Source organism: Barbus barbus (genome assembly GCF_936440315.1).
Source record: "Barbus barbus genome assembly, chromosome: 2".
Lineage (NCBI taxonomy): Eukaryota > Metazoa > Chordata > Actinopteri > Cypriniformes > Cyprinidae > Barbus > Barbus barbus.
In genome coordinates this window covers 22,788,736-22,803,241 of record NC_136730.1, presented here as the reverse complement: position 1 = coordinate 22,803,241, position 14,506 = coordinate 22,788,736, and positions in this window count along the sequence as shown.

Sequence of the window (14,506 nt, the reverse complement as noted above, 5' to 3'; positions counted from 1 at the left end):
CATTTACTTGAGCAAAAAAGAAAACCAACATTCAACTGTTTTCTATTTGTATACTGTTTAAAAATGTAATTTATTCTAATGCTGAATTTTAGCTACTATTATCACACAGATGATCAGCATTTATTTGAAATAGAAATGTGTTGTAACATTATAATGTATTTACTCTAATTTTTGATTTACTATGACCATACTTTTGAACGGTAGTGTAAGCATATATCTGCAAAAACATGGGTTAATAGTTAATATTATTTCACTGTTAATGTTAGCATTATTTTGCTTCATAGCCTATGTTGTAAAATATTGTTTTGGTGAGTAGGCTTATACTGCATTTTCAGCATGTATTCTGGTGAGTTCAGCAACCTCCTGGTCTCTGTTGGAAGTATGTCTGGTAATTTGGATATATTTATTTGAGCTACAAGATGGATGTGTATGTGCTTCTTGTGTAACTCTGTTCCTGTTTCAGATCTCCTATTTTCCGCTGTCTGGGACACTCCGTTGAGAGGCAGACTGTATTTACAAGCAACATGGCAAGGAAGGATCTTATTATGCCGTCAGATATCTTGTGCTTCAGTAAGGCCACTAAAGGGCACGACTATAGTAGCCAAGCAACTGTCACTAAGATAGAGAACTAGAGCATATAAATCTATACTGCAGGATGGGTGATAGCTAAAAGTGTGATCATTTGATTTGACAACTTCTACTTTGTGGCGTACCGCAAATCCTGTAAAGCATGAGACACAAATAGTAGCCCCTATCACTGATGGAGACCACACCAGATCAACTAGACAGTGATGTTATTTTGAGAAATTTAGCCCTCTCTTAAATACTACTTTCTTTATTTATTCTTTTCTATGCTGAAATATTTTCTGTTCATTTTTCAAGATTCCTGTCATTTAACAGTTCCAGCATTTTAAACATAAACTTTAGCATTTGAATATGTTTTAACAGTTTAAACACTAGATCATAGCATAAATGAGAGAAGTAATTCCATGCTTCTCTGTGCAGCATTTAAAAGTCAAGAAAAACACTATTTGCTGCTTTTATGCAGCATCTAATCTATCTTAAAATAGTGACTGTCTCATAACTATTGCATGAAGAACCTTTTACATCCATGGAACCGTTGCACAAAAGGTTCTTTATAATGGCAAAAGTGTTCTTCATACCATTAAAATGTTCTTAAAGGGTTAGTTCACAAAAAAATGAAAATTAGCCCATGTATTACTCACCCTCAAGGCATCCTAGACGTATATGACGTTCTTCTTTCAGACGAATCCAATCAGAGTTATATAAAAAATTGTCTGAAGGGGACTTCGGAGTGAAAACAATTATGTCTGCCATATTGAAGGGTCGTTCCATTCCATTCCTTCGAAAATGAAAGATTTCGAAGGATACAACTGATGGACACTTCGGGCCCCCATGATCCTTTGCGCTGATTCTTTCCATGATGATGGCACCTCCACATGGGCACGGGATGATGACATAGAGGAGCACTTTAAGAAACAGTTGTTTGGTCCCCAACACCCTTCAACCTTTCAAAGCTCTCACTCCAGAGGGTAAACCCTTTGAAGGGATTAGGGCAGGGATCGGCAACCTTTTTGGCATGATGTGCCATTTTTCATTTTTCTGGTTAACCACTGTGCCAATACCAACCCCAAGGTTGTGACAAGGCCAACGCATTAAAACCGTTCAGTTTAATCACTGTTCTATATTAATGCGCTGCTTCAATTTATGCGCGCTCACACACAGACACACACACACCACTCGCACACAGAGATCGCACACTGGATATAGCTGTCGGTCATTTAACATTTTTATCGTAAAACAGTTTACTAATAATACAACCCAAATTCCGTAAATGTTGGAACGTTTTTTATATTTGAATAAAATGGAAACTAAAAGAATTTCAAATCACACAAACCTATATTTTATTCACAATATAAAATAGATAACATAACAAATGTTTAAATTGTTTAAAATTGAAAAATTTAACAATTTTATGCAGACTTTAAAATGAGCTCATTTCAAATTTGATGCCTGCTACAGGTTTCAAAATAGTTGGGACGGGAGCATGTTTACCATGGTGTTGCTTCTCCTCTTTTTTTCAAAACAGTTTGAAGAAGTCTGGGCATCGAGGTTATGAGTTTTGGTGTTGAAATTTGGTCCCATTCTTACCTGATATAGATTTCCAGCTGCTGAAGAGTTTGTGGTCATCTTTCACAATTTTTTCATTTAATGATGAGCCAAATGTTCTCTATAGGTGAAAGATCTGGACTGCAGGCAGGCCAATTCAGCACCCGGACTCTTCTACTATGAAGCTGCAGTATGTGGTTTTGCATTGTCCTGCTGAAATACACGTCGTCTGGAGGGGAGCATATGTTGCTCTAAAACCTTTATATACCTTTCAGCACTCATAGTGCCTTCCAAAACATGCAAGCTGTCCATACCATATACACTTATGCACCCCCATACTATCAGAGATGCTGGCTTTTGAACTGAACGCTGATAACACGCTGGAAGGTCTCCCTCCTCTTTAGCCCGGAGGACACGGCGTCCATGATTTCCAACAATGATGTAAAATTTGGACTCGTCTGACCATACAACACTTTTCCATTTTAAATGAGCCTTGGCCCACAGGACACGACGGTGCTTCTGGACCATGTTCACATATGGCTTCCTTTTTGCATGATAGAGCGTTAGTTGGCATCTGCAGATGGCACGGTGGATTGTGTTTACCAACAGTGGTTTCTGGAAGTATTGCGGGGCCCATTTAGTAATGTCAATGACAGAATCATGCTGATGAGTGATGCAGTGTCGTCTGACGGCCCGAAGACCACGGGCATCCAACAAAGGTCTTCAGCCTTGTTCCTTACGTTCAGAGATTTCTCCGGTTTCTCTGAATCTTTTGATGATGTTATGCACTGTAGATGATGAGATTTGCAAAGCCTTTGCAATTTGACGTTGAGGAAAGCTGTTTTTAAAGTATTCCACAATCTTATTACGTACTCTTTCACAGATTGAAGAGCCTCTGCTTTTCTAAGACATCCCTTTTATAGCTAATAATTTTACAGACCTGATGTCAGTTAACTTAATTAGTTGCTAGATGTTCTCCCAGCTGAATCTTTTCAAAATTTCTTGCTTTTTCAGCCCTTTGTTGCCCCCGTGCCTACTTTTTGAGATCTGTAGCAGGCATCAAATTTGAAATGAGCTCATTTAGTGGATAAAAGTGTTAAATTTCTCAGTTTAAACATTTGTTATGTTATCTATGTTCTATTGTGAATAAAATATTGGCTCATGTGATTTTTAAGGCTTTTAGTTTTCATTTTATTCAAATATAAAAAACGTATAAAATATAAAAGACTAATTTTCATTAACCAAGCTAACTTTCAAGCTAACCCTTTAACATAAGGAAAATGGTTCTTTTAAGAACAGTTCACTTGCTTTTTTGAGGAATCCAATGTGTTTCTGAGTGTAGAGACACTTCCTCTGAAAAACATCTGCTAGAAAATCTTCACAGATCTCAATGTGTATCTTGTGTAATCTTACACACTTTTACATGATAAATTTTCAAAAAAATCTCAGGAAGTGCATTTGTGAGTGTGCGACTAACAGATCATTAGTCATAGATGACCACACACACAGATACCCTCAGAAGACTTCTGCAAGATGTAATGTTGTGATTTTATTATAAGAATGTGCAAACTTACATTAAAATCTGCTGGTTAGCTAATTAGTCTTAACAAAGCCCTGTGTAATTAAGCTGGTTCACCTTGCCCTTTTAAGGGGGTGTTTTCATAAGACCCATTGTTACTTTTAGAAATGGCTGAACAGAATGCATGGGGCACATTTTTAAAGCTGCTTTTAACTTGTTTGGAGTTGATATTTTTCTAAAAAAAGTAGGGCTGCGTTTATTTGATCCAAAATACAAATTAAATTTAAATATTATTAAAATTCAAACAAACTGTTTCCTATTACTCCATCACTCCAGTCTTTAGTGTCACATGATCCTTCAGAAATCATTCTAATATGCTGATTTGTTGCTGAAGATTATTTTATTTTTTTTAATTATTATCAATGTTGAAAATGGCTGTGGTGCATAATAATAATTTTTGTAGAAAACTTTATTATTGTTTCAGCATGGAAAAAAAACTCTTTGAAGATTTCAAAAGATCAAAAGAACAGCATTTATTTGAAATATAAATCTTTTTCAACATTTATATATGTCTTTACGGTCACTTTTGATCAATTTAATGTTTCCTTACTAAATAAAACTTAATAAAAAAAATCATACTAACCCCAAACTTTTTAATGGTGGCGTAGCTGAGATGTTTTAACAGGAATGCATTTAAAGACAATTACACCTCAACTGCTAAAATATCAAATCTTAAAAGAATAAATGAATCTAAAACTAGAGGACCTCGCTAACTAATCAATCTCTATAGAATTGTGACTTTCCCATTTGGTATTTTTCTCAGTCTATTAAAAAATATTAATGATTCACTTGCTTTTGTTCTAAGCACTTTTTTTCTTTTTGTTATTATTATTTTTAAAGGATTACCATTTTTCATACTAGGAGTAATGTAAAGCTGTCAAACCCACCGCTAGCAATGTAGGCCATGTGCAGTGTTTACCTGTCTTCTGTCTCTAGGATGTGGTGGCATGTTTTCACACAGGTGTTTGGGTGAAGGTGGGTCCTCAGTCACTGTGTCCATTGTGTGAGATCAACCCAGCATATAGACACTTTCCTCGTGCTCCAGGATGTTTCAAACAACCTTTTAATACCCATTACTGGACCGCCTTCAGAGCAAACATCACTAATGATGAACAAACTCAACATAAGTTCATATGACCACCCAAACCACTGGTTTCCACTTTGAAAATCACTCTCAGACAATACTTTCATACAACTATTATTCACATCACATTTCTCTCATTCATTCTCTCCGTTTCTTTTTCTTTTCTTCTGCTCCTTCTCTTTTCCATAAACTCTGCAGTGCTGTCCAGATAAGGTAGTGTGTGCTTTAAGGGTCATATAGACCTCACCTGCACACATGGTCATCTTTAACTGAACTCGTATCTGCCTGTGACCCCTCGACTTCCCCCCCGCTCAACCCCAACCCATGATTCTTTTTTTCCCTAGCCTGTGCTGTTCAAGCTGTCCAGTCATTACATAAGTGCATAAAGACGCTATTCAGTCCAAGAACAGACTGCTCATGTCTGTGTACTTCAAACTTAGTTTATATAACAATAGAAACAGCCCAAAAAAGGGGCTTGGAGCAATGGGGTCCAAAGTCCAAACATTAAGTCCCGAGTTGCAAATATCAAAACAGACATTAAAACTTTTGTTTGTGAGGACAGTTCCTCTTCGGCCAAGTTGCTTGATCAACGCTGGCTAAGGCTTAGTCCTCTGTTCACCCACCGATTATGTTCCGAGTAGACTTTCGCACATCTCAGGTTGGAGACGCGAGCCAGGCGAGGCCCTAAGCGGTGCCAGAATGAGCACAGCAAAATAAAAGGCCAGAATATGAGACTCTCTAGTGAGTCAGTCAATTTTTCAATGTGATGACATACCACTCCAAACCAGTGATTTCACATGGAGCCTGTGTAGTTTTCAGAATAACTCTCTACTCTATCATTGGCATTATAACCAAGGTAGTATCGTGTTTTTAAAAAAAAAGTTTTTTTTTCTTCTCAGGAACAAGTTATATATATAAAATCATATTTCTGAATATATATATATATGTATTTGTGTGTGGGTGGGTGAGTGACAATGCAAGTTTATTCTTTTAGCTTTACACTATATCATATTTTCTACATGCACATACGTTTTTATCTAACGAAGGTGATCTTGTTCAGTCTGTGTTGTTGGACTGTGTGTGTGTGAATGACAATATGAGTACATGCCTGGAAGTGTGATTTCTGTGTGTACTTTTCAGTACTGGTCAACCTCAGAGAGGACCAAGAGAGCTCATGTTTTCAATCATTAACAAAAGAGGCATAAAGGCAGTGTTTAAATCTAACCAAGAAAAATAGAGTGTGTTTGTCCTTCTGCTGTTGAGTGGGAGTTTATCCTTAGCAGCCCCGTGGTCAATGTCCACCAAGCTGGCCAGGAAAGCATGCTGAGGAATTCTGCTGCATGCCAGTACAACTGGACACACACACTATAAGAAAAATAAATAAAAGCATATAACTATATTGGATGCAAAACATTTTAATATTTTTAATTCAGAGGTTGTTTTTTCCCCTTTTTTTAAATAATACATACCTATATTCACTCTGATGAAAACATTGATTTGTTTTGTTTAAATTAAAAAGGTGCAATGCTCTCATGTTTGTTTAAATTGTATTGTTTGAATACATGTTTGAGTACATGTTTGAATATTTAATTTAGCACTTTTCATTAATTAAAATGACATCAGAGTAAAGTTAACAAAGTAATGAATATTGTTGTATGCTGTCTGTTCCTGAGTGCTGTAGCAGATACTTTCTCCACAGAGGAAACTGAACTCATCTTGAAATCAAATTGAAACTTGACGAATCAGAGCCTGATATACCAGTAGAGTCTTGCTTCTGTAAAAGCCAACAGAGCTCAAACTGAAACTTATGGACAGAGAGATTAAAGTGGAGGAGAGGGGAAACGTCTAAAGCAGCTGACCTTGTGCCATCACCCTTGACAGAGCTAATAAGACAGACATTTTCCCTCTGGTGCACACTCAAAGACATTTAGTCAATAACAGAGTGAATTATTGCGTATTAACACCATTTCCCCTCCCTCCAATCCTGTTTTCTTTCTTCATCAGTGCATGTCTGGAGTGCTGAGATGAGGCTCTGATCACTGGCAGACAGATCTAACTGTCCAGACAGAGATTCTCTAAGTGCGGTGGCTTTAGAGGAGGAAGTCCAGAGCCTGGGAGATGCTATCACCACCAACCAGCTGAGACCAGAGCGGAAACCAGAACAGAAACAAAGAGAGACAGAAAGAGAAAGAAACAGCCATGGGTTTTGGGCGGTGGTTAATGGAAATAAAAGACAGATCATAATTCTTCAAAAGGGCAATAGGCTCACAGCCAGTCTGTCATAGAAGTAACATGACATGTGAAGAATTCTCTGTGGTGAGCACACATGCACAGAGGAAACTATTTCCAGTAGAAATGTGCCTGAAGCTGAACAACATTTGGAATAATGGCTTTAAAATTAATAACAAATCTGGATAATAGTTGTTGCATATTTTGTGCACTCTGGGTAAATATATGGACAAACCCAGCGATTGAGTTCTTTTGTCCCAGCTGTTGGGCTAAATATTTAACCCAACCTTCTGGGTCAAATGCTAACTCAATTAATGCTAAGAATATTAACCTGCAATAAAATTTAATATCTTGAATAATACAAATATTATGTATTTACTCCCATTTATTAACCAATGTCTTTGCTATGGACCTTCGATGGTCCAATTTAAACCATACTAAGCAAAAATGACACATTTGTGTTTCATTTTTGCTGAATAGTGTTGAACTTCCCTCTCCTGCGTAATATTCTTCATGCAATTTGTTTGAGCTGCTCTACTGTACAGACATGAATTTACATTTTGTTCTGCCTGAGATGTATTAATTTAATTTTTGGTGTGAAGGGCAAAAAACAAACAATCAAGCCATGCCCAGATTTAAAAGGTAACGCAAAAGTAATGTAACATTTTACTTTCCATAAAAAGTAACTAAGTAACATAATTAGTTACTTTTTTTAAAGAGTTATGCAATATTGTAAAGCATTACTTTTAAAAGTAACTTTCCCCAACTCTGCTTATTAAGAGTAACATTGAGATATTACATTACACATATACATCCACTTTTAAAAAATATTCTGAATAAGATATACTTATGCTTCTGTGTCTCAAAAGTGAAGTGAAGTGACATACATACTGCCAAGTATGGTGACCCATACTCGGAATTTGTGCTCTGCATTTTAACCCATGTCAAAGTGCACACACACAGCAGTGAACACACACACACTGTGAACACACACCCGGAGCAGTGGGCAGCCATTTATGCTGCGGCGCCCGGGGAGCAGTTGGGGGTTCAGTGCCTTGCTCAAGGGCACCTCACTGGACATTCACTCCCCCCACCTACAATTCCTGCCGGCCTGAGACTCGAACTCACAACCTTTGTATTACGAGTCAGACTCTCTAACCATTAGGCCACAACTTCCCCCCGATTATACTTTCACACTAATTAGGTTTCTACAAAGAGGTTGTAATGAATGAATAATTGTAAAAATTATACAATGAATGTTTATTATTTTGATAGGTATAAAAGTACAGAGTAAACATTTTCCTTCTTTTTAGTTTCAACACACTTTGGCAGTTCTGCCACATCCGGATTTCTCAGAAAACTGATACATATACAAGTAATGGCTTCTCTGCACACCCCTAATTCCCAGCAACTATCGCTGTCGTCACACACAATCACGCAAACATGTATCCACGTGAACACACGAGAGCTGTCACCTGCACTCTGTCCAATCAGAGCTTGCTTGCAGAAGATTACACATTGAGGTAATATTGTCATGTAATTTGCTGATTCATATGGAGTTTCCAGTTAATGTCTGAAACTGGAATCAGTCCAGACACAAAGATCTGGTCTGACTGGCTGCTGCGCGGCAGATTTAGGGGATTATGAAGACAATAGGCTCAGACCTTCTGAAGCTGGTCTTGTTACCGCTGTGAGATCACGTCTTGGATGTTTGTGTATTTAGGGACAAATAGGATACGAGTAGGAGTGTTTGTGGCTGTTTGAATGTTCACGTGTAAGAGAGCGCAATAGTGAGACTGATCGTTTCATCACTTAGGACTCATTCGCGCTGTGGTGTGTGTGTCTATGTGCGTGCATGGGTGAGATTACGGTTTAGGGCTTTGGTTAGCAGTGTGGTGCCATATCGTATTCTCCTTGATTTATGAAGTTTGAGAAGGAAAACTCCCATAATCCCCCATCTCTCATTGTCAACATTATAATACCACAAACACATAGCAAACACAAACACGTTAAAGAACATCTCTCTGACACTCGTGCTGTCTCATCTTTGCTCCTTTCCATGTGTATTTTCTCTCTGACAGTGATTGTAGTGTGTTGTTCATGTCCGTGTGAGCGTTCGTGTGATTGATGGAGTTGGTTGGTTCTCCTCAGCTAACCCTCTTGGTTGGCTCATCTCAGGGTGTGTGGGTCTCATGCCACTCCCCTACAACCTCCTAAACACTCCACCCCCTCAAATCCCTCACATTCCTGCTTGCACACACACTCACACACATTGTGATAGTGTGTGATGTTCAGTTCTCTCTCCATGGCACCCGACCACCAAAATACTGCATTTATGCAATCCGGACAGTTTTTAGGTTATTAAGAACAGTGACAAAGGGAATTGCCATTGTTTTAATTTACTTATTAATTTACGTAGGCTACTTATTTTTTAATGCAAAATGACAAATGTTTAAACCAGTTTTCTCCTGGTTCTCTATTAGCATATAGTAGTACAGTTATTACATTGGAGCCCCTGAAAATGGGGGGACTGTGTATAAAAATGGTTGTAATTGCCAAGCGTTTTATGTTGTATTTTTGTTCAAAAGCTTAAAGTCTACACTTCAATTTCATCTTGTTTGTTTCACTTTTAAGTCTATTCTGGTGGCATAAAGAGCCAAAATTATGAAAACTGTGTCAGTGTCCAAATATAAATATATATATGAAATTAACATATAATTTAACATTTAAAGGGCATGTGACAACTTGACCCAACCTGACATGAAATATAAAGATACATACATAATATACATACATACATAATTTATATATTCAATGTTAATTTTATGCATATAAATCACAAAGTTATTCTAACTGAACAGGTTTTGTAATTGAACTAAATGTCTGAAAATAAACTACCAAGGGCCAGATTTACTAAACAGGGCAAATTAGCATTATACTGCCATCCCATAAAAGCGCTCATGGCAGTGAAAAGTTCTGTGTGTGATCTACTGACAATGCATGAAATAAAGAACACAGACACGGCCAGATTATTTCTATAATTACAAAAAAAAAGTACCCAAAGCAGTGCAAATTAGCAACTATTGCAGCCATGTCAAGTGCAATATGGGTTAAGATTTTGGCACTAAGTTTTTGGCACTAATACCAGTTAATTAACTGTTGCAAATTTGACTAAATCACATTGCATGAGATTGCATATATATAAATATATATACAGTGCCCTCCAAAAGTATTGGAACAGTAAAGACAAAATTGCTCTGTTGGCTGTGGAGTCAAGACATTTACAAATATGATTAAAAGATGAATATGAGACAAAATTACAGAGTGATTCAACTCATAGATGATTTACCAGCTAAGAAGTTCAGCACATTTAGAGTTTCATCCCTCTATCTGATGTGAGCATAAGTATTAGAACAGTTGCCTCACAGGTCTTTCTAAGTGATCAGCTGTGTCCTGTTGCATTAATGCTTCAGATATTAGAAGCAGAGAATGTGTCGTATCGGTTATATCCATTACTTCTGTATTCTGAATCTTGCATTCGATGATGACACACACAAACCAGGATGAAGATGAGGGAGCTGACTTTGAGAGAAAAGCAAGCAATTTGGATGCTAAAAGAAAAGAGGAAGTCAATTAGAGCTATAGCAAAAACAAAGGGCATGGAGAAATCAAGAGTTTGGAAACCACCAGCGACACCAGCAACCAACAACAACCTGATCGGCTGAGAAAACAACATTAGTTGATGACAGACAAATCATAAAAGCTGTGAAAATTAACCCTAAAAGACGTGTCTGTAAAATCACCAACAACTTCCAGAAAGTTGGGGTGATGCTCTGACAATCTACTGTCCTCAGGAGACTTTGATACAGAATTACAGATGCTACACAGCAAGATGCAAACCTCTGACCAGCACCAAAAATAGAAAGACAAGATTAGAGTTTGCAAACAAGCACAAAGGTGAGCCAGAAGATGAGACAAAGATGAACCTTTATCTAAGTGATGGGAAAGCAAAAAAGGGAACTGCAAATGATTCCAAGCATACAGCCTCATCTGTAAAGCATGGTGAAGGTGTTGTCATGGCAAGGGCATGCTGGAACAGGCCCTCTCAACTTTACTGATGACTTAATGTATGATGAGAGTAGCAGAATGAATTTGGAAGGGTACAAAACCATCTTGCCTACCAATATTCAAGAAAATGCCACCAGATTCATTGGAAAGTGCTTCATATTGCATCAGGACAGTGACCCAAATCACCCTGCCAGTTCAGTCAAGGAATTTATAAGGGCAAAGAAATGGAAAGTCTTAGTCAATCTTAGTCTTAGTCAGTCTTGCCCAAGTCAATCTCCAGATTTAAATCCGATTGAACATGAATTTCACCAGCTGGAGAGGAGAGTAAAGGCAGAAACTCCCCAAAACAAGCAACAATTGGAATTGGCTGCATTAAAGGCTGGGAAAAGTATTTGAAAGGATGAGACCAAGAGTCTGGTGATGTCTATGGGTCACAGACTCACTGCTGTGATTGTGCGCAAGGGATCTGCTACTAAATAATAGCTTTTATATCTGCCTTGTGTTCAACTGTCCCAATACTTATGCTCACATCAATGAGTGGGATGAACTCTAAAAGTGCTGTTTTTTTTTTACAGTTTTCTTTTTATTTGGTAAAACATGTATGTGTCGAAACGGCTAATTGAGCAAGGCACCGAACCCCCAAATGCTCCCCGGGCGCCGCAGCATTGGCTGCCCACTACTCCAGGTGTGTGTTCACTACTGTGTGTACACTTGGATGGATTAAATGCAGAGCACAAATTCCGAGTATGGGTCACCATACTTGGCCACACACAATCAATTTGTGGTATTAAAGTGTCAGTTTGGAGTTAACCCATTTAGAGGTGTGTGTGTGTCTGTGTGTGTATGTATTAGTGTGCATTAGTGTGTGTGCGTGTGTGTGTGTGGTTTAAGTGTACTGAGCTCTTGTGGCCTGTTAAGAGTTTGAGTTAGTGAAGGCCCATGGAGCCAAGACAGGACCAGGCCGCCTGTATGATGAATGACTGCTGAATTAATACTCCACTAGACCTTCATATTACTCTTCTATTTAGAACATTTGTCTTCCAGCCCCCAGGAAATATCATATGTAAAGCAATAACACATGGAGTGTGTGTATATATGTGTGTGTCGTAGTAAGGAAATATATGAATCTGACATGTGCTATCAGGCTAAATAATTATCATTGTTTATGTGGAATATGGTTCTGTCATCATTCAATCTGTTTTTAGTCCATTTACTACACCCGAGGGATTGTGTGTATATGTGGATGCTGTTAACCTTAAAATCCAGAGTAGTTTGTGTTTTATATATTTCTATAATGGCTGATGGAACCTCTATAGTTGGCATCTAGCAAAGCTACTATTGTGGGGAATCACATGTTAACCTCCAAAAATGCTGCTATTCAGCCAAAACAAAGCAACCATAATCGGCCAGAGTCAACCAAATCCCATAACACTGCTCCCCCACATACGCACACGCACATGCACATGTTCCAGAGCTGCACAAGAACCCATCTGCTCCCACCTCTGTCCTCCCTATCCCAAAACATCACACACCCCCCACACATAGATACACATTGGACCTTGTGTCCACTCACCTATGAGAGCAATTACTGCAGATAAGCACTAAAAGAAGAGAAGGGAGGGAGAGAGTGCAGTTTGGATGAGAGCTGTGCATTAAACGTCCAAAGAAAAGAAACTCTAGCTTCTCTCACACTAGTCTCTTTCAGCAGGAGATGGCAATTACTGAATGCCGTGATGCTGCTCTTCTCCTCTCCCTGTTCGCTCCTTCTCGTAAATAATGGACTCTAGGACAAGAAGCCTCTAGAAATTGCATCCATGTCCAGAAATGTAACAGTTATTTTCAGGCTGGAACCATGAAAGAAACTGAAACGGACTTTTGCTTTTCATGTTTACGGACGGTTAGGTTTGAGGTTTTGTGATGGGCTTTCCCACGATTGAATTTGATCCCTCCTTTTTTGCTCTTCCTCTTTCCTGAAAGTATGTGATTTCTCTGGCTCCTCTCCTCTCTTCTCCATTCTATCCTTCACTCAGGTCACTTAGTGCCTGCCAAAAAACACTTTCTTGTCATATAACACTTCTCCAATTTAGTTATTTGTCAAGCGCGCGAGTAGTTTGGTTTAGACAGACAAATAGAAAATATTATGTAGAGGCCGCATTAAGACATGTTTTTTCAAGAACATAGAAATACACGTCTCCCCAGATATAATGCCTGCTTTGGCTACACTGTAGGGAGTTTTTTCTTAAAAATAACTTTTATTGGTGTTACAATGCAGCTAGGTTAAATTACAGTAAAGGTGCATTCAGCAGTTTTGTGCTATTTTAAATAAGTTGTACACATTCCGACATAAATTGTTTTTGTAAAATGTTGTCACACTCACACGAAATTTCATCATGCTTAAATGTTGTAACCGGCATTGTTTAATTAAACAATGCAAATCCTCACGCTCATTGGCTCCCTCTATAGATATACTATAGTATAGTGTAGTTTGGCAATGTGTAGAGTGAAATTAGACAACAGAACACACTTATTACTGTGCTTTAAGACAATGGGAGAATCAGTACCTGTATGGCTGAAGGAAAAAAAAGTCTGAAGCCATTAAACTGAAAGACAGACAAAAATGAGTGTAAACATTAATACAAAATACACAGGAAAGATTTGATGACAGCGCAAAACCAGACTAGTGATGCTCAAGTAAATTTTTTTTGGACAGTTAAGGAATTAATTATTGTGTAGACCACGCTCTAAAACCCATTAGTATGAGTGAAAACTCAGAGTTGACAGCACCTAACATTGTGGTATTGGTTCTTAAACTACACAAAGAACAGTGATGCTAATGCTAGCTAAAGAACTACTAAATGTATTTTTTTATTTTATTTTATTTATTCTCTTTTTTTATTTTTACAGAGTAGGTATAAACTAACGATGTAACTAAAATGAATTTATGAAAATATTGACTTATACCTAAAGGATATCACTGGAATTGGTGTCTTGAGATCACATCTGTGTCTGTGACAGCCCTACACTCAAAAATACATCAAAAAGTGCAGCAGGATGCTATTGTTTGGTGACTTTAGAGGACTTTAATGTGTTGTCTGCCTGTCAGTCATTGTTTCTGTATTTGTTGACATGTCTTGAAGGGCGGCGTTTTGGAGAGAGTTGACGGTCTAAATTGGCAGCTAAGTCTGGGAGAAGTTAGCAAAACAGCTAACACTGCACCTTTAATTTGTGGCTCAGTCAGAAAGATTCAACAGTAAATGTTCTCTTATTTTTCTTCTTAAGTCTAACTTTTTATAAGACACTATCACATAAATTACCAGTTAGTTTGCACTACTGAACAGAAGCACACAAAATTAGCAAAAGCACTGAAGGCACAGTTAACAAAAGTTTACATTTTTATCTTTAAATTTGTATCTTTA